Source organism: Herpailurus yagouaroundi, unplaced genomic scaffold, assembly GCF_014898765.1.
Source record: "Herpailurus yagouaroundi ecotype Mexico unplaced genomic scaffold, PumYag 180, whole genome shotgun sequence".
Classification (NCBI taxonomy): Eukaryota; Metazoa; Chordata; class Mammalia; order Carnivora; family Felidae; genus Herpailurus; species Herpailurus yagouaroundi.
In genome coordinates, this window is record NW_024412411.1 from 22,893,640 (window position 1) to 22,919,257 (window position 25,618).

General features: G+C 35.8%; 1 long non-coding RNA gene across 1 annotated transcript in view; it reads left to right on the plus strand.

The window, feature by feature from the left end:
* LOC121039442 (uncharacterized) overlaps window positions 1-25,612 on the plus strand; it is a 32,604-nt gene extending 6,992 nt beyond the window's left edge. Inside the window, exon 3 of the long non-coding RNA XR_005794798.1 lies at window positions 25,104-25,612. This is a non-coding gene — a long non-coding RNA (uncharacterized LOC121039442). The remainder of the gene's footprint in view (window positions 1-25,103) is intronic.
* The last annotated feature ends 6 nt before the right edge of the window (window positions 25,613-25,618 follow it).

The following is a 25,618-nucleotide window of genomic DNA, read 5'->3' on the forward strand; positions in this document are numbered from 1 at the left end:
GATAGAGAGGTCTTGAAATCTGGTAAAGCAAGCCATCTTATCTTGACCCTCTTTTATGAGTGCTGTACTATTCTTGGCCCTTTGTGCTTCAATATAAAATGTGAAATGTTATATTCTACAAAAATACTTTTGAGATTTTGATTACAATAACATTGAATCTATAGATCAGTATAAGAAGAATTGACAATTCTACACTATTGAATCTTTAAATCTGTGAACAGTTATGTCTTTCCATTTATTTAGGTCTACTTCACTTGCCTCTAAGTAAATTTATATTATTTTCTTTGTAGAAAACTTGCAAGATTTTGTTATCTTTGGCCTTATGTGCCACTTAATTTTTAATACTATTGTAAATGGCATCTTTCTTAAATTTTGATTTCCTAATTGTTACTGATATATATAAATTTTTTTATATATTGCTATTTTAAATTCAGAGACCTTGCTAAACCTTCTTATTAATTAAAGTAGCTTATTTATAAATCTTTTGGATTTTTCATACGTGCAGTGATATCTGTGAATAATGACGGCTTTGTTTCTTCCTTTCCAATCTTTCCCCTCTCCTCTCTCTTTTTCCTTGCTACCTTATGTTGGATAGGACATCCTGGGCAGTGTTTAATAAAGAAATCACAGGCATCCTTATCTTTTTCCTGATCAGAAAGGGAAAGCATTCAACTTTTACTAGTAAAGTGAAGGTTTTAGGTAGATGCACTTTACTCAATAAAATTTCCTTAAAATTTTTAGTTTGCTAAATGGGTGGTGAATTTTATCAAACACTTCTACATCTAGTGGGGTTCTCTTTTAGTTTGTTAGTGTGTTCCTGTATGTATTTATTTAACTATCAACCTTTCATTCTTAGAATAAACCCACCTTGATCCTGATGAATATATTGCAGGAATCAATTTAATCAAATTCTATTTAGGACTTTTGCATCTATGTTCATAAGTGAGATTAGCTTGTTATATTCCTTTCTTATGGTGTCCTTATTAGAGATTTGTGTAATAAAATGTGTTCGAAAATATTCTTTTTTCTGTTCTCTGAAAATTTGTCTAAGGTTGACATTGTTTCTTCTTTGAATGTTTGATAAAATTTGATGGTTAGACCATCTGGACTTAGAATTTTATTTGTGAAGAGAGTTTTGAACTACTGTTTCAGTTTTCTTGATGTTTATAGATATACTCAGTGCTCTATTTCTTCATGTGTCAATTTTGCTATTATGTTTTTCTAAGAATTTGTTTCATCTGAATTTTAAAATATATTGGCTCAAAGTTATTTATTCTGTCTTTACTTGATGATCTTTTAATCTTTCCTGATATTGGTCACTTGTGCCTTCTATTTTGGGTCTTTGCTATTTTCATCAGAGGCTTTCGATTTTATTTGACTTTTCAAAAAAACAACCTTTGATTTTGTTCATCCTCTCTATTTTATATTGGTTTTCTATTTCATCCATTTCTGGTTGTATTTTTATTATTTTCTTTTTTCTACTTTCCTTGCTTTTTTCCTAAATTTCTGAAATGGATGCTTAGCTCATTTAATTTTTCAGACTTCTTTCTTTTCCTTTCTTAGATATTTATTTAAATATATAAATCTTCTTTTTAATACCTTTTACTACATCCCACAAGATTTGAAATGTAGAATACCCCCCTCTAATTTAAAGTATTTCCTAATTTCCATTTTTATTTCTTTCTGATTAAAAGTTTGTTTAGAAATTTATTTTTAATTTTATAAAATTTGGGATTTTCTAGGTGTCTTTTTAATATTGATTTCTAACTTTGTTGTTTATAATTATGGCCTGCCTGCTTTTAGCCCTTTAACATTTGTTAAAACTTGTTTTCTGGCCACAGGTTTATGGTCAATTTTGTAAGGTTTCCATAGGACTTGAAAAAAAATTCTATTCTGTATTTTTGGGAGTACAAAGTTCAGTATATGACCATTAGGTCAATTTTTAGATTTCATTGCTCAAGTATTCTATATTTCTTTACAAATACTTGATCAATTAGTAGAGTCCTGGTCCTGTTTTTCTTGATTCCCTGTCACTCTCAAAAGTGTGTCAGATTGGTGTTAAATGATATGATGTAACTTAAAGTTTAGAACCACTCTTATTAAATTCTGAAATGAATGTAGAATTTCTATTTCTACTAATCAGTCAACATTCAGTATTTTACTGGAGATCATATCTAATTATATAAGACTTCCATTCCTGCCAAGCTTCCAAAAAAAAAAAAAAAAAAGAAAAGAAAAAAAAAGAAGCAATGACTACTGGAAAGAAGAGATGAGTTTTGTATTTTTTTCAGAAAATATCTATATGGAAAAGTCTAGAATCAATGGTCAGGCTGGTTTAACTAATAGGAAAAAGAGGTGTAAAGTTTGAAAAGAGATGTAGATCAATAAATAATGAAAATTAATAGAAAAATGTCTATCATAATACACTCAAAAAATTAAGAAGTTCCTAAGAATATATCTAAGGCAACAGATACATTATCTTTATGGATAAAATTTTGAAGCTTTATTGAAATACATATAAGATCTGAATAAATGGAGGAATACCAGTTAGTGAATGGGAATGCCCAGTATGGGAGGTATGTCCACCTCAAGTTTTTCTTTAGCTCATGCAATTTCAGTTGAAATCAATAATATTTTTGTGGAACTTGAAAAATTTATCCTAAAATTAATACTGAAGTTTAACTCTACTAATCTACCCAAATTAATTCTGAAAAAGATGAATAAGCACATAGGGACTTGACTTACCAATTACCAATACTAAGCATAAAGCTATTATAATTAAATAGTATAGATTCAGCACAGAAATGGACAAATCAATGGACTTGAATGTAGAGTTTAGAAAGAGATCCATGTTTATATTGGAACTTGGCATGTGAGAGTGGAAGATTCCAGCTCAGTGGGAAAATGGGGATAGACAGATTTCTACAAACAACGACAGCAACAACAACCAAAACGACAATATAGATCCCTGCTTCCCAACAGCATTCTAAATGGATGAAACAAAGAAAACAAAAGAAAATAAAATCTTTGTGACTTAAAGGAACAGTATGTTACTTAAACAGGACATAAGGGAACAGATCATAATGGAAAAGATAAGTTTGATTACATTTAATTTTCAAAATACCTAAAAAAGACACCATGAACAAATTTAAATGGAGGTGATGGGGTGAAGTGAGCTATTTACAACACTGTGACAGACATAGAATTAGCATCACAAACATTTAAAGAACTCTTACAAATCAGTAGAAAAAGAAAAACTAATTGAAAATGCAAAGGATATAACTGGTAATTCGTAAATTGAAACCCACATAAAGGCAATAATCAATGAAAAAGCCTGCACCTCATCAGGAAACAAGCCACACAATCATATAAAAGGAAATAAATAATTTTGCCAATCAAATAGTTAACTAAAAATTTGACATTCTCAAGTGCATCTAGGGGTATGGAGAAAGAAACTTCTATTCAGTGCATGTGTTAATTAGGAAAATCACTAGGTAAAGCAACTTGACCTTGCGTAATAAAATGCAAAATACAGTTTCTGTATCACCTAAAAATATCTACCCTAGGTAAATTCTCACATATAATTACCAGAACACACATAAAAGTTTTTAGTGTAGCATCGTTCATAAAAAACAAAACAAAACGAAAAACACTTAAGTAATCTAAATACCCACTAATAGAGAAATGCATTGAATAAAGTATATTCTTATAAGAGACTCTTTATGTATATTTTTGTGTATTATGAGTTGAGACAGTGTTGAATTCAAAAACTGAAAAAAATTAGCATATTATGAAATAATTTATATAAAATAAAAGTAGTAGATACACAAAACAATAGTCCATATTTTTAGTGGATACACAACACATAACACACATATGAAAAGACATCCACCAATCAAAAAATGCACCAAATTCTTAGTAATTGTTTATGAGGCTGGGAAAGAAAAGGAGATTAGGATTTGCAGTTTACATCTAAAAGGGACTTCCACTTCATCTGAAATATTTATTTCTTCTATTTAAAAGTACCTGAAACAGGAACAAGATCCTTCAGGATGTCTGTTCTCACTACTTCTACTCAATATTACACCGAAGATTCTAATCAGGGTAGTTAGGCAAGGAAAAAAAAAAAACAAAAAAACAAAAAAAACAAAACAGCATCCAAATTGGAAAGGAGGGACTAAAACTGTCTTTATTGACCGACAGAGGGCATGATTTTATGTAGAGAAAATCTTAAGGAACCACTAAAGGACGACTAGAACTAGGTAAGTTTGGCAAGATTTCAGAATATAAGACCAGTATACAAAAATCAGTTGATTTCTGTACGTTAGCAATGAGCAATGTGAATTAAAAATGAAGTTAAGAAATCAATTCCATTCTCAATAGCATCAAAAAGAATAAACTGTTTAAGAATAAACTTAACAAAAGAAGTGGAAACTACATTGGAAACTACAAAATGTTGTTAAAGAAGAGCTAAATAAATGCAAAAGCATTCCATATTCATGGATCAGAAGACTTAATTTTGTTAAGATGGCCATACACCCCAAATTGATCTATGGGTTCAGTGCAATTCTATTTAATTACTTCCGGCTCACCCCCCCCCCCGGCCCCCCCCCCCCCCGGAAAATAAAACTTTATGCTGAAGTTGATATATAAACACAAAGGACCTGGAATACCAAAACAATCTTAAAGAACAAAAAATTTGGAGGACTCACACTTCCTGATTTTAAAATTTACAGCAAAGCTGTAATAATTAATACACTGGTATCAGGATATCTATATAATTAACTGGAATATAATTGAGAGCCTGAAATAAACCCTTAGCCAGTTGATTGCAACAAAAGTTTCAAGAAAATTCAACAGTTAAAGAATCGTTTTTTTTTAAACATATGTTGCTGGAACAGTGGATATCCACAAACAAAAGAATGAATTTGGATCCCTACCTCACACCATATACAAAAATTAAGTCAAAATTGACCATGGACCTAAATGTAAGCAAATACTGTAAATGTCTTAGAAGAAAACAGGAATATATCTGCATGACCTTGGACTAGGCAGTAATTTCTTAACTACAACAGCAAAAGCACAAGCAATAAAAGAATTGATCAGTTGCACTTAATTAAAATTCAAAATTTGTACACTTCCAAAGACATAATTAAGAAAGTGAAATGGTAATGCACAGACTGGCAGAAAATATTTGCAAATGATATACTCAACAAGGGACTTATCACCAGGACATATAAAGACCTCTTGCAACTCCATAATGAGAAGACAAAAGACTCAAAAAATGAGTAAAGAATTTGAATAGAAATTTCTTCAGAAAAGATATGGGCAATGAGATAGGAAAAAAAAAAAATGCTCAACATCAAATTAGTCATTAAGGAAAGACAAACCAAAACTGCAAGATAATTCACACCAACTAGTAGAAATACTATTTTAAAAAAAGGCAATAATAAGTATTGGTGAGAATGTTGAAACATAAGGATGCTCCTATATTGCTGGTGGAAATTTAAAATTTTGCAGGCACTTCAGAAAATCAGTGTAGCAGTTTCTCTGAACATTAAACATAAGAGTTACCATATGATCCAGCAATTCCACTCCTAGGTATCTACACAAAAATAAAAACACATGTCCCCACAGAGACTTGTACATGAATGTTCATAATAGCCAAAGGATGAAGACAACCTAAATGTTATCAATGGATGAATGGACAACTAAAATGTATATTCATAACAATGGAATATTATTTGACCATAAAAGGAAACAAAATATTGATACTACAACAGGGACGAACCCCAAAAACATGCTGAGTGAAACAAGCCAGACACACAAAAAACTCATTATATGATCCTATTTATATGAAATTTCCAGACTAGGCAATAGATTAGTGGTTTCTTGGAGCTGAGGGTGGAAATGGGTTGTGACTGAAAATGGGCATGAAGTTTCTTTTTGGAGTGATGGAAATGTTCTAAAACTAGATTATGGTGATGGTTGCACAGCTTTGTAAATATACCAAAAATTATTGAATTGTACATTTAAAATGGGTGAAATTTTTGTTATGTAAATTATATCTCAATAAAGCTGTTTTTTTAAAAAAAACACTTGAAGCAAATATGAAAAAATGCTAAGAATGTCAAGTCTGGCTGTTTGGAATGCAGGTTTTTGTTATATATGCAATTTTCTCTATTATTTAGTGTTTCTAAAAAACAGAAAATTAAGACACCATAAATTCCTGAGCCCCAATTTCAAATGAAATAGATACACAAATCTAAAGCCTTTTCTTTTTTTTTTTCAATGTTTACTTACTATTTTTGAGAGAGAGAAAGAGACAGAGCATGAGCGGGGGAGGGACAGAGAGAGAGGGAGACACACAGAATTGGAAGCAGGCTCCAGGCTCAGAGCTGTCAGCATAGAGCCTGACATGGGGCTCGAACCCATGAACTGCGAGATCATGACCTGAGCCAAAGTCAGACACTTAACCAATTGAACCACCCAGGCACCCCTAAAGTCTTTTCATTATACTCTCACCCGCAGGTACTGACAGTTGCCCCCAGCCCCAAAGGAAATGACTGGATACTTGTCAGAGCACTCTCAATGAAACTTACCAGTCATATATAGCAAACAAAACTCTTCAGTGCCTGGCTCTTAAACATAAGCCAAGAATAATAGATATATGAGGAAAGCACTTAACGTGAAGGACAGAAACCAAAGCGTCCTGGAAGAGTGAATTCAGGGGAAACAGACACAATGTAGAAAGCAAATGGAACCTTAAAAAAATCCCCAGAATTAATACTTCTAGAGAGAGAAAAAAATCTGAAGCCATGGAAAATATCAGAAATCCATAATGAAAGGAATATTCAGAAAGCAAAAAAGAATTTATGGAAATTAAAAATAATTGCCAAAAGATTTGGAAAATAAAGTGTAACAAAAGAACAAAAAGATGGAAAATAGAGCAAAGATAAGAAAATTAGAGGGTAAGTCCAAGAGGTTTCATAACCAACTAATTGTATTTCTAGAAAGAGAGAACTGAAAATATAGTGGGAAGGAATATATTAAAGAAATGATATCAGTCTCACAGCAACGAAGAACATGAGTTTCTATATCAGAAGGTCTAGCTCAATAGTTGACAAAAAAGACTTACGGATCATGTCCTAATGAAATCTGTGAAAATCAGGACCAAAGGAATATCCTAAAAGTGTCAAGAGAGTAAAAACAGGATGCACAAAAAGGATCACAAAACACATTGGTTTTGGATTTCTGGAAGCTAGAATTCAATGGAACAATGTCTTCACGGTCCTGAAAGAAAAACGTAAAGGTAGAACAAAGACATTTTCAAACATGCAAACTTTGGTAGTTAATATACTTATGACCAACTTTGAATTTCCTTTTTAATATTTAGGAAAATTCCCATATTAGGTCTCCTGCCTTGCCAAGGTTGAAGCCAGAATTCAATCATCCAGCATCTGTTTTAGCAAAGACATAGACATATGACTTAGGCTCTTCCGATCAGACACTTGATTGGAACACCTCAATTTGAAGAAATGTGAGGAAGTTGGTTTTGTACAGGATTTGTTCCTGGAGGAGGTGGTGAAGGACAGTGAGCTTTCAGAGGCAGCAGTGGCATAGACTCTAGTTGGTAATGTCTGTTGCCCATGGTCTTTAGTACCTTGGACAAAAGAAGGTATAAGGAATACTTTAATATAGATTGTTCGATAATTTGGGTGTTGTTCCTAGATGCACAGTCTAAAAACCTATTCTCTGGTCCTTCCAAAGATTCTGTAAACTACTTAATAATCTATAATGTAACCTCCAAGGATGCGCCTGGTGGACATGCTCCATCAACACAAGGGAGTAAACCAGGAAAGAAGGCTGAGGTGGGAGGAATCAGGGATCTAACATAATATAGAAAGGGAATCTCTAGGATTATGATAAGTAGAAACTCTAGCCTGCAGGCTATGCAGCACCCTAAAGACTAACCAGTCCAGATTCAAGAAAGCATATGGAGGGCTCCAGGAAGGATATTTCTGAAGAGAGAAATCTGATTTGGTACCTGATGTGTTTTATGTATCTACAAGATATTTACACTACTGGAAATGAATTTGGGAATGAATTAGTATGTATAAAACCAAGCAAATGAAACAATGAGACAATTATTAACTACCTGATAAATAAAATTTTGTATGTGGAAATGCAGTCATAGTGTACTACGTGACTCAGCCGTAACGAGTTTTGCCTGGTAAAAATATAGACTTGGTTTAACCAAAAAATTTGATACAGCTATAGGAGAGGATGGAGTAGGGGAAGTCTGTGTTGGGATGAAGCATAAGAGAACTAAATCTGTATCTTTTATAGTATGACTGTCCACAATATCTAAAACTGAAAAGTCTAGAAATGTTGGAAAAAGAGAACACAAGAAACAGCTAAAATACCTAAGAGTGATTACTTTTGAGGAGTGGAAATGAGGGACAGGAAGTATATTAGTTATTGGCCAGGGTTTTTTAGCTGCATATTATAGAATTTACTCTAGAATTCACTGTAGTCTAAGGCAAAGGAGTTTTGTGTTTTGTTTCTTTGTTTGTTTGTTTTTAGCATTAAGTAGTTTAGAATCTCTGGAGAAGTCCAAGAACCAGACTTACATGCTACTCAAGAACTGTATTGGCAATTCAAAGAAGCACATGTTAGAAGTTGCCTCAATTCAATAGAGTGGCTGTGTCTTGGAGATAATGGAGTTCAAAAAAGACTTCTGGCTCTTGCCTCTCTCTGCTGCTAGATACCACCGTGACTGCCACAGTATCCATGTAACAGAGGAAAGTAAATAGAGAAAACTCTAATGAGGTTAATATTCCCGTGCTCAGTTTATTATATGTCACAACAAAATCATAATGTGACATTTGAATTGCTGATTTAAAGGCCAAGTCCTCCCTGCAAAACAAAGTAAAACCAAATAAAGGCCAAGTCCCAATCTTTGTTACAATTTAATCTATGCTGTTCATGCCCGACACTAACCACCAAACTCTTGGATGTTCCTAAAAAAGAAACTGACACCAAACATTGGCATTTGAGGCACAAAGTGTACAAGAAAAAAATCACTTTTTTATCTTCTCTTTTCCATGCAGCTAATAAAGAAGAGTATGTTGAAATTTGTGGGGCAGAAACATGCAGATATCTTGGGGAGAGAAGCAAGCACATCTCATGGAAGGGATTTATAGCTTTAGACAAGTACCCATTAGAGGTGAAAGCTAACTGTCAAGTAAAACATTCTGGATAGCTCCCACTTCAACAGTTTCTGCTAAGTACCAAATACGTGGCCCAGACAAATAGTTGGCAGGGAGGCCTAGGGTTGGTGGAGAAGAGTCTCGAGGGGGTTTGTCTGGAAGGTAGGGATTATAACTTAGAGAAGTGAGAGAGGAAGATTATAGAGTCAGGGACAATGACAAAGAATTTGGAGCCCAAGGTTTGGGTTAGGTACTATTGAGAGAGATATTTGAGGAAACAAGATATAAAGATGGTGGTTTAAGTACAGTCGCTTACTTTGTTTCCTCCAAAACTCCACTCAAGTAACAATAATAGGATTTTTGGCTTACAAAAAAACAGGTAGACAAGCAGAAACTGATTTACCAAACCCTGTAAAGTTGAATCCTAAATTGGCAATGAGGAAAGCCAAGACGCAATGCAATTGTCTCTACAGAACCCAAAGACTTAGGCTTTCATGGCACTAGATACCTCTGAACGTGGCAGTTAAAAGGAGGCTAAGGAGGACTTCTTGAAAATCTAAGAAGCAGTCAGAGCCTAAGATCCCCTCCCTTCCTAAACTTCTCTGTTGCCCTGATGGAAGACTAAATCTAAGAATCAGTTAGAGCCTCAGATCCCCTCCCTTTCTAAACTCCTCTTTTGCCCTCATGGAAGACTAAGCTTCATTTTCTAGAGTAGGTGAAAAAGATGGCCTCTGGACTGGGAATTTCCAGCACCTCTTGAGAGAGTGGCTGTCATAGGGAAAACAAACTGGCTTAGTGAACTTTACAAGTTGGATATTAGAAATTTCAGGGCCCCTTTTCCGTATATTAGGGAAGTCAGGCCTGTCCCCTCCAGGAGGAAGACTAGAAGATCCGTCACTATTGAATATGACCAGCCCCAGAGATACATCAGAGGCTCACCCAAGAAACAGCCCAGACAGATCATCATTTAGGGAAACATAATCACCATACACCCTGAGCTTCTAAACAGTTTTTTGTGTTATAGTCCTATATGAACCAACTACTAAGGATCACCAGACATTTGAGGAAAGCCTTAAAGCTGAAAGATAGAAACTGAAACAGAAAATTAATAAAAGGAAATTTCAAAGAAACAGACCATACAGGCGGAAAAGAACCTTCAAAAGCCATTGACATGTTAATATTTTCAGAGAGATAGAAGAAATGTACCCATGAAACAAGAACAGGACAATAAGACACGGGGTGGGGGACAAGGAAGCTACATACACACAAAAAAGCTAAGGGATCAAAAATGCCTTGGAAATTAAAATTTTGATAAAGATGGAAAAGACAACTGAAGGAGTTTGGGAAGGTAAAGATGAGGACGTTTTTCTAGAAGAGCATAGTGATAAAAGGATAGAAAACTGGGAGAAGAAAAGTTACAAAAGTTAAAGGTCCAATCCATGAGGCCTGATATCCACATAACAGGAGTTAATAAACAGAGGGAAAAAGTAGAGGAAGTCATCAAAGAAGTAAAAAGTTTTTCCTTAAACTAAAGAACCTGAATTTTGAGACTGAAAAAAAAAATTTAAGAACACTGGGATAAAGAAAATCTATAAACTTGAGAGGAAGAGAGAAAACACACAACAAACAGGACATATTTAAAGGACCAGGCATTAGATTTACATCTTCCTTATTCCTCACATCATCCCCACAAAACAATAAAACAAGTTAACTTAAAAAAAAAAAAAAAGAATTAAAGGTACAATTAACATATAAAAGGGAAAAAAGTAAGATACTACTTAACCTGCCTCTGAAGGGGAAATAAACTTTTTAAACAGATGTGAAAGACATTACAAAGCAAAAGACTCACCTTAAAACACTGAAATATGTGTCAACATTTTAGATTAAATAAAATTAAGGAACTATAAAGAAGTGGGAAACTGGGAAAAACCTATGAACATATCTAATAAAGGGCTTAATATGTAAAATTTTCATATGGCAATATGTAAAATGGTCATATAAGTAGATGAGAAAAAGCACTAGGACCCTAAAATGGTCCTAGGAAAGTGGGCAAAGGTTATGAACCAATACATATGATGAAATGCAAATAGCTCATATTCATGAAAGGAAAAAAAAAAAAAAAAAAAGCCTTAGTGGTACTCCAAGAAATGTAAATTAAAACTTGAGCTCCACTTTTTCGCTTACCAAACAAGTAGTTTGTTTTTCCTTTCCCCTCACCCCCCAAAGTAAAGTTACTTAATGGTGAGGATGTGAAACATTCTTTCTGAAGAGTTTTGGAAATAACAGGTTAAGGACCTTAAGATATTTAAATCCTACAGTGCAATCATTCCATTGCCACATATCTAAGGAACTTTGTTAATTTCACCAGTATTTTACTGTGCATACTGTTCAAGGTACTGAAATTAGGATACATATTTATAAGTAATAACTGTCCAATAGTACAAAGGTCAGTCACTTGTATCATAAACAGAATTTATTCAACCATCAAATCCATTTCAATGAGTGGTCAGTAGAATTTGTAATTCAGGAGGGAATCTTTTATTAAACACAGAATTTAGATACTTCCAGCAGAAACAGTGGCTAATGTCTGAGGCGGACAGTGACTAGGGTAACTGTATTATCATTTGTAGAAATAAAGACATCTAAAGGAGGAAATTAATTTTAGGAGAAAGATGATCAATTTGTACTAAAAAAGTTGATTTTCAGGGGCCCAGTGGGCTGTCCAAGATGAAGAAAAAGGTTAGGAGCAAGTCGGTATGATAGAAAATTATGACAATAAATAATATCTTTGAAGAGTGAGAGTGCAGTGCTAAAGAAAGCCATGAACATAAATGGGGAATTTAAAGAAAGAAAGAAATACACTTACGAGAGTGGAGCTTTGAGGTTAGTTTGCTTGTGTGTGGTAGGAAGAGGAAGTGGAAACAGGGAGATGAAGAAGAAGAACCAGAGTTAAGAGGAATTAGCAGTGCCTCGAGGTCAGAGTTTTAGGACGAAGAAGGGGGTGCTCCGTGAATCAGTGATGTGGAGAGATAAAGTATAACCCCTGGAATAGCATTTGGGAGGAAGCAATTCGATGATTTACGGAGATCAATTCCAGTGGAGAAGTGGGGGCAGAACCAGAAGATGAGAGAGATGAGGAAGTGGGGTTTGTGAACAAAGACTGTTGTTTCTGTTTGTGTTTTTGACATGTTAGGTACTGAAAGGAAAGTGAGAGAAAGGACAATAACTTAAATTAAGAGACAGGTGACTGAGATTTAACAAAGGCAAAGGTGATAGTGATTATGTAATTGACCATCCTGGAACAGTGGGAGGTATTGATTGAAGGGGTTTAAAGGGAGAGATTAGCCAGAGAGGAGTATGTCCTCTTGAAAAAGAAGAGCAGGAATAAAGCATGTGACCAAGAGGAGAGAGGCTGCAGGTGTATACCAAATAGCCTCACTTAATTATTTCTTGAATAAATTTTTGGAGTGCACAATATAGAAATTACAAGATCCCTTGGAAACTATAATAAAGAACAGGACACAGACCATGCTTTCAAAATACTTTTATATGGAAGACAAGTACAAAAATAGCTCTGGAGATTGAGACCACAAGTTCTTGGGTTAAATATGAATTTTTCTCCTCCATAAATTGGGGACAATGATGGCACCAACTTCATACATGGGCCAGTTGTGAGGTTTGAATGAGACTCTATTTAGGAAGTGTTTAATATTTAATAAAAGGCCTGGCAAAATGAGATACTAAATAAAGGTAACTCTTGCTGTTCATAGTATATCAAGTATGAAGGATAAGTGCTAAGAGAGAACTATAGGAGATGAGAGAAGAGATGGTGTTTTTTTGGGGGGGTGGGCATAAAGGAAGAAAAGGGGTCAAGTTCATGTACTTGAGAAGGGGTGGAATTTAAGGACTGAGAAGGAAGGAAGAAAATTTGGGTGAGATAATGTGGGTAGAGGCAGACAGTTTGAAATTTCATAGCGTAAAGTAAAAAGGATTTCAAGACATCAATAAAATGGACACTCAGTTAAAAAATACCTAAGTTAAAAAAAAGTCCATTTCAAGCATCCCCGTTCTCTTTCCAGCTTACATTTCCTAGTGTTCTAACAAGATTGTTTGGCCCACTGGAGAAACTGAGCCCACAAGTCAAATACTGTTTCATTCTCCATCACCACCGTCATGTTCTCATTTCTTTTTTTAGCCAGGATAGATTTAATGGCCCATGATTATCATCACTCCATCTACCTAATCTAATCCATCAGTGCCCCTCTTTGCATGAGACATACTTGCCTGGAAAAACCTAACCCTGATGGAACCTTACTATTTGCTTTCTTCCCATCTTTTGAATGCCCCTTGTTCATGGGGAAATTTTTTGTCCCGCTGGATAGTCCTTGTGGGGGCTGCCACCAGTTTTTCAAGGCCTGGGGATAAATACTTCAAAGTTACACAGTATGAGTTAAGGAAACACATCAAGTCCAAGGTGCACACAGTCCCCCTTTTTCTTTAGCATTTCCACAGAGAGGCATCTCATGTTCAGGAGGCAGGCTGGATATGACTTTCGTTTTGTTCTTGTGGAGGGGCTCCTTCCCCTGTTCTTCCTTCTTATAGGGCTCCAATGGGAGCAACTTTATCAGGAACAGTACATACAGACGGCTGGGGGAATCAGTCTAGATGTCATACTAGCTATTTGGGGCCTGCCCTTTAGGAGGCAGCTGGGGACCTTGGGTCCATTTAGATGGTACAGTCCTCTAGCCACGGGAAGCAAGCCATTATTCCCGTGGGAAGCTGTACATAACCACTTCCCATCAGCTAGGGGAAGGAGTTTGGACTAGCCTATTGTTGAGGCATTCTAGGGTAAACATCTGGGGTCATTTTTGGACACTGCTTCATAACCATCTATCCCCAAGACTCTTGAGTGCTCTCAGTTATATCTGGAATAAGAAGAGAGAGATGTTATTTGACACCCACCCAGAATTTAGAGTCTAAATTAATTGTATTTGTCATGTTCCCTCAAGGATGAGCCAGGTTGTTATCTGGTCCCCTCATCCACATTTATTAGCAATAAGTTCTGTAAAGACCGAGAGGTTGTTTTACCAGCTATAACCTTCCTTTCGTCCTTGGACACTAAAGTTGGAAAAGGAGAGGAGTGTACTGATCCTCCTTACCCCACCTCTGCAGATTCTTTAGTGCCTTAGGGTCCATCTAAAGCAGAGGTGCCAAGAGCTACCACCGCTTACTCAAAGTGCCTCTGCCATTGGCATTTGAATCTGCAGCATATGTTTGTTTGGGTACTTTTACAGAAGCCACCAGGTCACAGAAAGCAAACCCTTCCTTGGCTATTTTTGCTCCAGATCCCAGACCCAAAGGAAAAAAGAGTTTATGTTTAATAAAGAAGCCAAACTATGGTGACCTTGTTGGGGAATGGGATGGCATTGGATTGGGCATGCGTCCTAGCTTCCTCTTGTCTGGATGGACCTTGAATAAGGTGGAAGAACCTAGGGTGCCAAGACTCTTGGGAACCACAGGAGATGTGAGGAGTTTCTATTCTTTTGAGGTGATCTTGTGTAGTCTTATTGGGGAGACTGTAGGGTGAGATAAAATGCCTCAATCTCTAACCATAATGTGGTTGACTCTTCCCCAGGAGCTCCTCCTCACCACATTTCTTTGGCAAGGTTTTCTTTTCTTCCCTATAGTTTTTGGGCAGACCCGAATGCTAATATGTTTTGTTCCCTAACAACTGTGCTATCTTTCCTATACTATTTTCTTCCCGTCCTGTCAGTATTCCCAGGGAAATCTTTCTGTTCCTAGGAGGGTTCTACAATTTCTATAACCTCCAGACCCCACAAAACGTGCTTGTGCTCTTGGTTTCTGGCACACTTCCAGGCAATTTGTCCAGAAAAAGTCAGAAATTTCCAATAATCTTCTAAGGTGACTCCAAGTGGAATCAGAATCTCCAGGAGGTCCGCTCTGATTTCAAACACCAACTTAAGATAGTAGTAAGCTAGGGGCACCTGGGTGGCTCAGTTGGTTAAGCGCCTGACTCGATTTCAGCTTAGGTCATGATCTGACACTCGTGAAGTTGAGCCCCGCATGGGGCTCCACACTGAGTGTGGATCTTGCCTGGGATTCTCTCTCTCCCTCTCTCTCTGCCCCTCCCCAACTCATGCGCCAATGCTTGTGCTCACGTTTTCTCTCTCTCTCTCTCTCTCTCTCTCTCTCTCTCTCTCTCTCAATAGAAATAAATAAATAAACAGTAAAAAAAAAAAAAAAGATAGGAGTAGGCTTACTTGTCCCCCCCATAGGTACATCTAGGTAATTTATCTGGAAAGCCCAGCATTAACTGCTCTATATCATCTTCCAGCCATTCCTCCTTACTCAGTCCTTGGCAGTTTCTCCAGTCACAGTAGCTCTGACTGTGGAGAAAGCTGTTTGAGCTTACAAATTGTTTTTATTTTTATTTTTAAACACAATTTCAGATTTGTTGAGGGTTGGCCGTCATTTCCCGTCTTTATTTTCTTGTAAGAAGTCTCCAAGAAAAAAAAATTCAGGCAAAACACGCATGCTTTGTAGCTGGTAACATTGAAAATGAGGGTGTTTACTAAAGCAAAGAACATTGTGAGTTCAGTTGGAAGAGGTGTTTGGATAGCTAATTGGATTCAGTGGTGATTGGACTAGGGATGATGGACTTGGGGTGGGGCCAATGTGATTAGAATTTTGAAAAGACATATAAGTTCATGTTTCGTTGGGAGTTGTTTTCTTGAGAGACTGTTTTCTTGAGAGAAAACCATCTCTAATTTTATCCAAAACAAGGCAATCGGAGAAGGTGATATTTGAACTGAAACTCAAGGGAGATAAGAGAATTGCTTGTCTGCAAAGACCCATCAGGTAGGTGGACTCCAGGCTTTTCTGAGACACAGCCTGGGATGTGGTTGGAAGTGAGAGAGCAAGAGGTAGGTAGAGTAGAAAGCAGTGATACTGAGCATCAAGAGGTAGTGGGGTACCAGATCATGTAGGGACTCTTAGGACATTTGAAGGATTCCAAGTGAATGGAGTAGGCATGCCCAAATTTGAAGACAGGGAAGATAAAATAGAATATTTGGAGAGCAGGTAAACAGAAATTAGGAGAGTATAAAAGGATTAGCAAACAGTATTAAGGGACCTCTTGAGATAATGTCAATGAAGTAGTTAGCATCTTTTTCTCCTTAAGAATGTTTCTTTTATTTCACTGCTAAGAATGATACTTGCTGTTCATTTTTTACATTGAAACCCTTCATCTTACTATAGAAATATTTTTTAATGGTTTACAAGTAAAGAATTTAAAAATCATGAATAAGTGTTGAATTTCATCAAATAGTTTTTCGGTACCTACAAGATGATGATAGTTTTCATTTTCTTTGTTAGTATTCTGAATTACTTCATTAGATTTTCAGATACTGAATCATCCTTATATTCCTAGAATGCATTCTATTTGGTCATGAGATATTATTCTTTTAATATGTTTCTTTATTTGGTTGGATAACATTCTGTTTAAGCTTTCATCTATGTTTATAACTTAAAGATGGCCTATAGCATAATTTTCTGTTGTTTTAATTTTCTGTTGTTTTCTTATTTTGCTATCAGACATTGTAGCCTCATCTGAGTGGCTTTCTAACTTTTTCTCTGAAAGAATTTGCATTAATAAGAGCCAACTTTCTTAAAAATTTGCTAGATTCACCTATAATATGATGTATCTCTTGGGCTTTTAGGGGTCATACTTGGAACCAGATTCTTATGCTTCTGTGTTCATGCTTCCTAGTTTTTCTTGAGTCCATTTTGGATATTTTTTCTCTGTAGAAAGTTGATCTCTTTTGAAAATTTTGCTAGCAAGATGCTGATACGATTCTCTTAAATTTTTTCTACTGTATTATTAGATTTGTGGTCTGTTAATTCCTATTACTGCTTGTTATCTTCTCTCTTTTCTTATGATCAATTATACTCACGGTTTGTTAATCTCTTCAAAGAACATTTTTGGTCTTCATACCGGTTGTGTATGTATTATCTTTCATTAATTTCATCTGTATTCCTTGTCATTTCTTTTTTTTTTTTTTTTTAATTTTTTTTTCAACGTTTATTTATTTTTTTTTGGGGACAGAGAGAGACAGAGCATGAACGGGGGAGGGGCAGAGAGAGAGGGAGACACAGAATCGGAAACAGGCTCCAGGCTCTGAGCCATCAGCCCAGAGCCTGACGCGGGGCTCGAACTCACGGACCGCGAGATCGTGACCTGGCTGAAGTCGGACGCTTAACCGACTGCGCCATCCAGGCGCCCCCCTTGTCATTTCTTTAATCCTCTTCCTTTTGTCTCTATTTTCTAGCCCCTTTAATTGATTCAGTGTTTAGTTCATTTATTTCTGTTAATGTAATGAAATATGTCTCGTAGTCTTTAATGCTAGCATAATGCCTAAACTCTATCTTTATTTTATTTTTATTTTTTCATTGAGGTATAATTAACATACAATGTTATATTAGATTCAGGTATACAATATAATTTGGCAATTCTATATATTACCCAGTGCTCATCATGATAATGTGTAGAAATTGTTGAATCACTATATTGTACATGTGAAACTAATACAACACTGTATGTTAACTATACTGGATTTAAAATAAATTTTAAAAATTCAAAAAAATTTTAAAGAGTGCTTTGTTTCTTTTGTTTGTTCATTTGTTTTGTTTCTTAAATTTCACATTTGAGTGAAATCATATGGTGTTTGTCTTTCTCTGTCTGACTCATTTCACTTTATATCCTCTAGGTCCATCCACATTGTTACAAATGGCAAGATCTCATTCTTTTTATGGCTAAGTAATATTCTATTTCTTCTTTATCCATTTCATTTATTGATGGACACTTGGGTTACTTCCATATCTTAGATATTATAAATAATACTTCAATAAACATTGGGGTGCATATGTCTTTGCGAGTAAGTTTTTTCATATTCTTTGGGTAAGTACCCAGCAGTGGAATGACTGGATAAAATGGTAGTTCTATTTTTAATCTTAGAGGAATCTTCACACTGTTTCCTACAGTGGTTGCACCAATTTGCATGCTTACCAACAATGCGCAAAGGGTTTCTTTTTCTCCACATCCTTGCCCACGCTTTTTGATTGCAGCTATTCTGACATAAGTAAAGAGTTATCTCATTGTTGTTTTGATTTTCATTTCCCTGATGATTAGTGATATTGAGAATATTTTCATGTCTGTTGGCCATCTGTATGTTGTCTTTGGAAAAATGTCTATTCAGGTCTTTGTCCATTTTTTAATCAGATTGTTTTTTTTCAGTTTTTGTTTTTGTTTTAGGTGTTGGGTTGTATAAGTTCTCTATGTATTTTGGATATTAACCCCTTATTGCATGTATCATTTACAAATATTTTCTCCCATTTATAGGTTGCCTTTTTATTTTGTCAGTGGTTTCCTTGACTGTGTAAAAGCTTTTTATTTTGATGTAGTCTCAATAGTTTATTTTTGATTTTGTGTCCCTTGCCTGTGGAGACAGATATAGAAAAATGTTTATATGACTGATGTCAAAGAAACTACTGTCTATGCTTTCTTCTAAGAATTTATGGTTTCAGGTCTCCCCATTTAGGTCCTTAATTCATTCTGAGTTTATTTTGTGTATGGTATAAAAGAGTAGTTCAGTTTCATTCTTTTTTTTTATAGCTATCCAGTTTTCCCAACACCTTTTGTTGAAGAGACTTTTTCCCATTGCATATTCTTGCCTATTTTGTTATAGATGAATTGACCATAGAAACATGGGTTTATTTATGGGATCTCTTTTCTGTTCCATTGATCTATGTGTCTACTTTTGTGCTCATAACATGCTATTTTGATTACTATAGCTTTGTAGTATATCTTGAAATCTGGGATTGTGATACCTCCAACTTTGTTTTTCTTTCTCAAGATGGCTTTAGATATTCAGTCTCTTGTGGTTCCATACAAATTTGAGGATTATTTGTTTTAGTTCTGTGAAGAATGTTGTAATGGGGATTGTATTAAATCTGTAGATTGCTTTGGGTGATGTGCACATTTTAACAACATTGGTTCTTTCAATCCATGAGCATGGAATATCCTTTCATTTGTGACTTCAATTTGTTTTTTTTTTTTTTAATTTATTTATTTATTTTTGAGAGAGAAAGAGAGAGAGAGTGAGCATGATCAGGGGAGGGGCAGAGAGAGGGGGAGAGAGAGAATCCCAAGCGGGTATCGTGCTGCCAGCATGGATCCCAGTGTTAAGACTCAGTCCCACAAACCGTTAGATCACAACTTGAGCCGAAATTGAGAGTTGCACGCTTAACTGACTGAGCTACCCAGGTGCCCCAGCTCTTCTTTAAATGCTTGGTAGAAAATGAACAAATCAGGAGACTATAGATGCTGGAGAGGATGTGGAAAAACGGGAACCCTCTTGCACTCTTGGTGGGAATGCAAACTGGTGCAGCCACTCTGGAAAATAGTGGGGGTCCCTTAAAAAATTAAAAATAGACTTAACCCTATGATCCAGCAGTAGCACTGCTAGGAATTTACCCAAGGGATACAGGAGTACTGATGCATAGGGGCACTTGTACCCCAATGTTTATAGCAGCACTCTCAACAATAGCCAAATTTTGGAAAAAAACCTAAATGTCCATCAACTGATGAATGGATAAAGAAATTGTGGTTATATACACAATGGAGTACTACGTGGCAATGAGAAAGAATGAAATATGGCCCTTTGTAGCAACGTGGATGGAACTGGAGAGTGTGATGCTAAGTGAAATAAGCCATACAGAGAAAGACAGATACCATATGGTTTCATTCTTATGTGGATCCTGAGAAACTTAACACAAACCCATGGGGGAGGGGAAGGAAAAAAAAAAAGAGGTTAGAGTGGGAGAGAGCCAAAGCATAAGAGACTGTTAAAAACTGAGAACAAACTGAGGGTTGATGGGGGGTGGTGGGAGGGAGGGAAGAGTAGGTGATGGGCATTGAAGAGGGCATCTTTTGGGATGAGCACTGGGTGTTGTATGGAAACCAATTTGACAATAAATTTCATATATTAAAAAAATAAAATAAATGCTTGGTAGAATCTACCTATAAAGCCATCTGGTTCTGGACTTGTGTCTTTTGGAAGTTTTTTGATTACTGATTTAATTTCATTGCTATTAATTGGTGTGTTCCAATTTTCTATTTCTTTCTGATTCAGTTTTGGAAGATTATATATTTCTAAGAATTTATCCATTTTCTTCTAGGTTGTCCAGTTTGTTGGCATATAGTTTTTCATACTATTGTCTTATAATACTTTTCACTTCTGGGGTGTCAGTTGTTATTTCACCTCCTTTACTTCTGATTTTAATTATTGGAGTCCTCTCTCTTTTTTCTTGATGAGTCTGGCTAAAGGTTTATCAATTTTGTTTATCTTATCCTGGTTTCATTGTGCTATTCAGCTTATTTTTTTAGTCTCTGTTTCATTTATTTCTGCTCTAATCTTTACTATTTCTTTTCTTCCATTGCCTTTGGGCTTTGTTTGTTTTTCTTTTTCTAGCTTCTTTAGGTCTAAGGTTAGGTTGTTTGTTTGAGATTTTTCTTGTTTCTTTAGGTAGGCCTGTATTGCTATAAACTTCCCTCTTAGGACAGCTTTTGCTGAATCCTAAAAATTTTGGGCCATTGTGTTTTCATTATTTGTCTCCATGTAGTTTTTCATTTTTTATTTTTTACTTTTTAATGTTTATTTTTGAAAGAAAGAGAGAGTGAGAGAGCAAGTGAGGGGCAGAGAGAGACAGAGGCAGAATACAAAGCAGGCTCCAGGCTCCGAGCTGTCAGTACAGAGCCCGATGTGAGGCTTGAACTCACAAACTGTGAGATCATGACCTGAGCTGAAGTCAGACACTTAACCAACTGAGCCACTCAGGATCCCCTGTCTCCATGTATTTTTTGATATCCTCTTTGATTTCTTGGTTGACCCATTTATTGTTTAATAGTATGTTATTTAACCTTCATGTATTTTAATTCTTTCCAGATTTTCTTGATTTCTAGTTTCATACTGTTGTGGTCAGAAAAGATGCATGATATAATTACAACTTTTTTAAATTTATCGAGACTTGTTTTGTGGCCTAATGTGATCTCTTCTGGAGAATTTCCATATGCACTTGAAAAGAATGTGTATTCCACTGTTTCAGGATAGAATGCTCTGAATATATCTGTTAGATGTATCTGGTCCAATGTGTCATTCAAAGCCACTCTTTCCTTGTTGATTTTCTGTCTGGATGATCCATCCATTGATATAAGTGGGCATTAAAGTCCCCTACTATTATTGTACTAGTGTCAATTTCTTCCTTCATGTCAATCAATAGTTGTTTTATGTACTTAGTTGCTTCCATATTGGGTGTATATTTACAGTCGTTATAGCTTCTTGTTGGATTGTTCCTTTTGTCATTATGTAGTATCCTTCTTTGTCTCTTATTATAGACTTTAAAGTATATTTTGTCCAATGTAAATATTGCTACCACAGCTTTCTTTCCACTTCCATTTGCATGGTAAATGTTTTTCCATCCCTTCAGTTTCAATCTGCATGTGTCTAGATCTGAAGTGAGTCTCTTGTAGCAGCATATAGATGGGTCTTGATTTTTTATCCATTTAGTCACCCTATGTTTTTTAATTAGAGCATTCAGTTCATTTACATTTAAAGTAATTATGATAGTTATGTACTTATTGCCATTTTGCTACTTATTTTACTTTTGTTTTTGTAGTTCTTCTCTGTTCCTTCTTTCCTTGTTCTGTTCCCTTGTGGTTTGATGGCTTGATGTGATTGGTTTCCTTTCTCTTTATTTTTTATGTATCTATTACACGTTTTGATTTTTGGTTACCATTAGGTTCAGATGTAACATCTTACGCATATAGCAGTCTATATCAGGTCATTTACGTTTGAACTCATTATAAAATTTTTGTTCCCCCACCCCATGTTTTATGTATAAGATGTCATACTTTATATCCTTTTATTTTGTGAATCCTTTGACTGATTTGTATAGATTTTGTTGATTTTACTGCTTTTGTGGTTTAGCCTCCATTATGGTTTTATAAATGATTAATCTACTACTTTATTATATGTTTGCATTTGCCTATGAAAATTTTTCCTTTCATAATTTTCTTATTCCTGATTATGGCATTTTCTTTCCACTCAAAGAATTCCCTTTAATGTTTCTCATAAGGCTGCTTTAGTGGTGACGAGCCCTCTAACTTTTGTTTGTCTGGGAAACTCTGTCTCTCCTTTTATTCTGAATGATAATAAAGCTGAGTAGAGTATTCTTAGTTGCAGGTTTCTTTCTTTCAGTACTTTGAATATATCTTGCCACTCTCTTCTGGCCTGCAAAGTTTCTGCTGAAAAATTAGCTGATAGCCTTATGGGGTTTTCCTTGTAGGTAACTCTTTTCTCTGGCTGCTTTTAAAATTCTCTCTTTATCACTACATTTTGCCATTTTAATTATTATGTGTCTTGGTGTGGACCTCTTTGGGTTAATTTTGTTGGGGACTCTCCGTGCTTCCTGGATCTACATGTCTGTTCCCTTCCCCAGATTAGGGATGTTTTCACTTATTCAAATTAATTTTCTGCCCCATTCTCTCTCTCTCTTTTTCTGAGATCCCCATAATGCAAATGTTATTACCTTTGAGGATGTCACCAAGTTTCCTTAACTGATTCTCATGTTTTATTATGCTTGTTTTCTTTTTTCTATTCAACTTGATTGCTTACCATTACCCTGTCTTCCAAGTGCTAGTCTGTTCTTCCACCTCCTCTAATCTGCTATCGATTTCTTCCAGTGTATTTTTTATTTCAGTTATTGAGTTCTTTATCTCAGATTGGTTCTTTTTTATATTTTCTCTCTTTGTTTAAGGTTTTACTGAGTCCATAAGTATGTTTATGACCATTACTTTGAATTTTTATCAGGCATATTGCTTATCTCAGTTTTATTTAGTTCTCTTGCTATGGTTTTGTCCTGTTCTTTTTTTGAACATATTCCTCTGTCTTCTTATTTTGTCAAGCTCTCAGTGTCTGTTTCTATGTATTAGGAAAGTCAGCTATGTCTCCTGATCTTGGAAAGTTGAGGCTCTATGAAGAAGAGGTCCTTAGGTGCCTTACAGCACAATGCTCCCTGTTCACCAGAACCAAGCACTTCAGAGATGTATACTATGTGGGCTGCATGCACCCCCCATTATGGCTGAGCTGCACTTAAAGTCTATTTTTTGATAAACATATGGAAATTTGTGAAAATCATCATAGCTTGATGAATTATCACAATTAGCTCTTCTGATGGCTGTGTAACCAGCCCTAGGTTAAGAATATTTCTTCAGAGGCTTCCTTATGCCCCACTCACAATCTCTCTCTTTCTCAAAGGTAACTACTACTCTGACATCTAATATAGCTAACTTTGCCTCATTTTTATCTTTTCTTTAAGTTTTTTTATTTGTTTTGAGAAAGAAAGAGAGCAAGTGGGGGAGAGCCAGAGAGAGGGGAGAAAGAGAATCGCAAGCAGGCTCCACACTGACAGCACAGAGTCTGATGTGGGGCTCAAACTCATGAACTGTGAGATCATGACCTGAGCTGAAACCAAGAGTTGGATGGTTAACCGACTGAGCCACCCAGGTGCCCCTCATTTTTATCTTTATAAAAATGGAATCATGGATTATGTTGCTCAGTATGATGTTTATAAAATTATTTTTTATGTTTCTATGTGGTTTTGTTTATCGTCATTCTATATTATATTCGACTGTATGAATATACCATAATGTTCATCCATTCACAGTTGATGGGTATTTAGGTTGTTTCCAGTATTTGGCTACTAGAAGTAATTTTATTATGAACATTCTCAGGTACCTTTTAGTGCAGAGTCATGCATGTTACCTAGGCATGTTTCCACATGTATGCACGTGTATGTGTTCAATTTTACACATGCATATGCTCAGTTTTATTAGTACATACTATCCAAATAGTTTTCCAAGGTGAGTGTAATGATTTCCATTATCTTTATTAGAGTATGACAATTCCCATTGTTCCACATCCACACCACCTCTTGTTTTATCATCTTATAAAATTTTAGCCTTTTATGTGGTATATATATATAATGGAATACTACTCAGCAACGAAAAAGAATGAAATCTTGCCATTTGCAACAACATGAAAGGAACTGGAGTGTATTATGCTAAGTGAAATAAGTCAGTCAGAGAAAGACAGATATCATATGTTTTCACTCCTATGTGGAAGTTGAGAAACTTAACAGAAGACTGGGGGAAGGGAAAGAAAAAATATATATAGTTATGAAGAGGGAAGAAAACTATAAGAGACTTTTAAATACAGAAAACAAACAGGGTGAAAGGGGGTGGGGGTGGGGGTATGGGAAAAATGGGTGATGGGCATTGAGGAGAGCACTCATTGGGATGAGTACTGGGTGTTTTATGTAAGTGATGAATCGTGGGAATCTACTCCCAAGAGCACACCGTATGCACTGTATGTCAGCTAACTTGACAATAAGTTATATAAAAAAGTAAAAATAAATAAATAAAAATAAAATAAAATTTTAGCCCTTTGGGTGCCTGGGTGGCTCAGTGGGTTAAGCATCTGACTCTTGATTTCAGCTCAGGTCATGATCTCACAGTTCGTGGGATCAAGCCCCGTGTCTGGCTCTGCTCGGACAGAGTGGAGCCTGCTTGGGATTCTCTCTCTCTCCCTCTCTCTTTGCCCCTCCCACTCCCCCCGTCAAAATAAATAAATAAACTTAAAAAAATTTTTAGCCATTCTTTGAGCGTTCAATAATGTTCCATGGTGGTATTTTATCTGTAACTCTCTAATACTTTTCCTACATTAACTTTCAAAATTTTTGTATTTTTTCTTTTAGGCTTTGTCTAAACACTGCCTTGAAGACACTACCTTTAGGATACCCACCCAAGACTGAGTGATTCAACAAACCTCAAGAGGACAGAACCAGGTGCCAACAGAGGAGCATCACAGAATCGCAGGCACAGCCACCCTCATTTCTGGGCAAATATTCTACCACGAGTGCTATTCCCTGATGAATCAGCAAGCCTAACAAACATTATCCTTTAATTTGCATAGTAATAGTAGTCCACCGGTATTTCCAGCTGACACAGACACTCATTCATTTTTGAAAAAGTAGCATTTTCCAGCATCCTCGAATATCCAGAAGATATCTAAAAAGTTTGGGCTTTGGTGCTTATTAATGAAAACCATGAAGTCTAAGGCCAACTTTGCGCAGAACCCAAATTGTACCATAATGATATTTCATCCAACCAAAGAAGAATTTAATGACTTTGATAAATACATTGCATACATGGAATCCGAAGGCGCACACCGCGCAGGCCTGGCCAAGGTGATTCCCCCCAAGGAATGGAA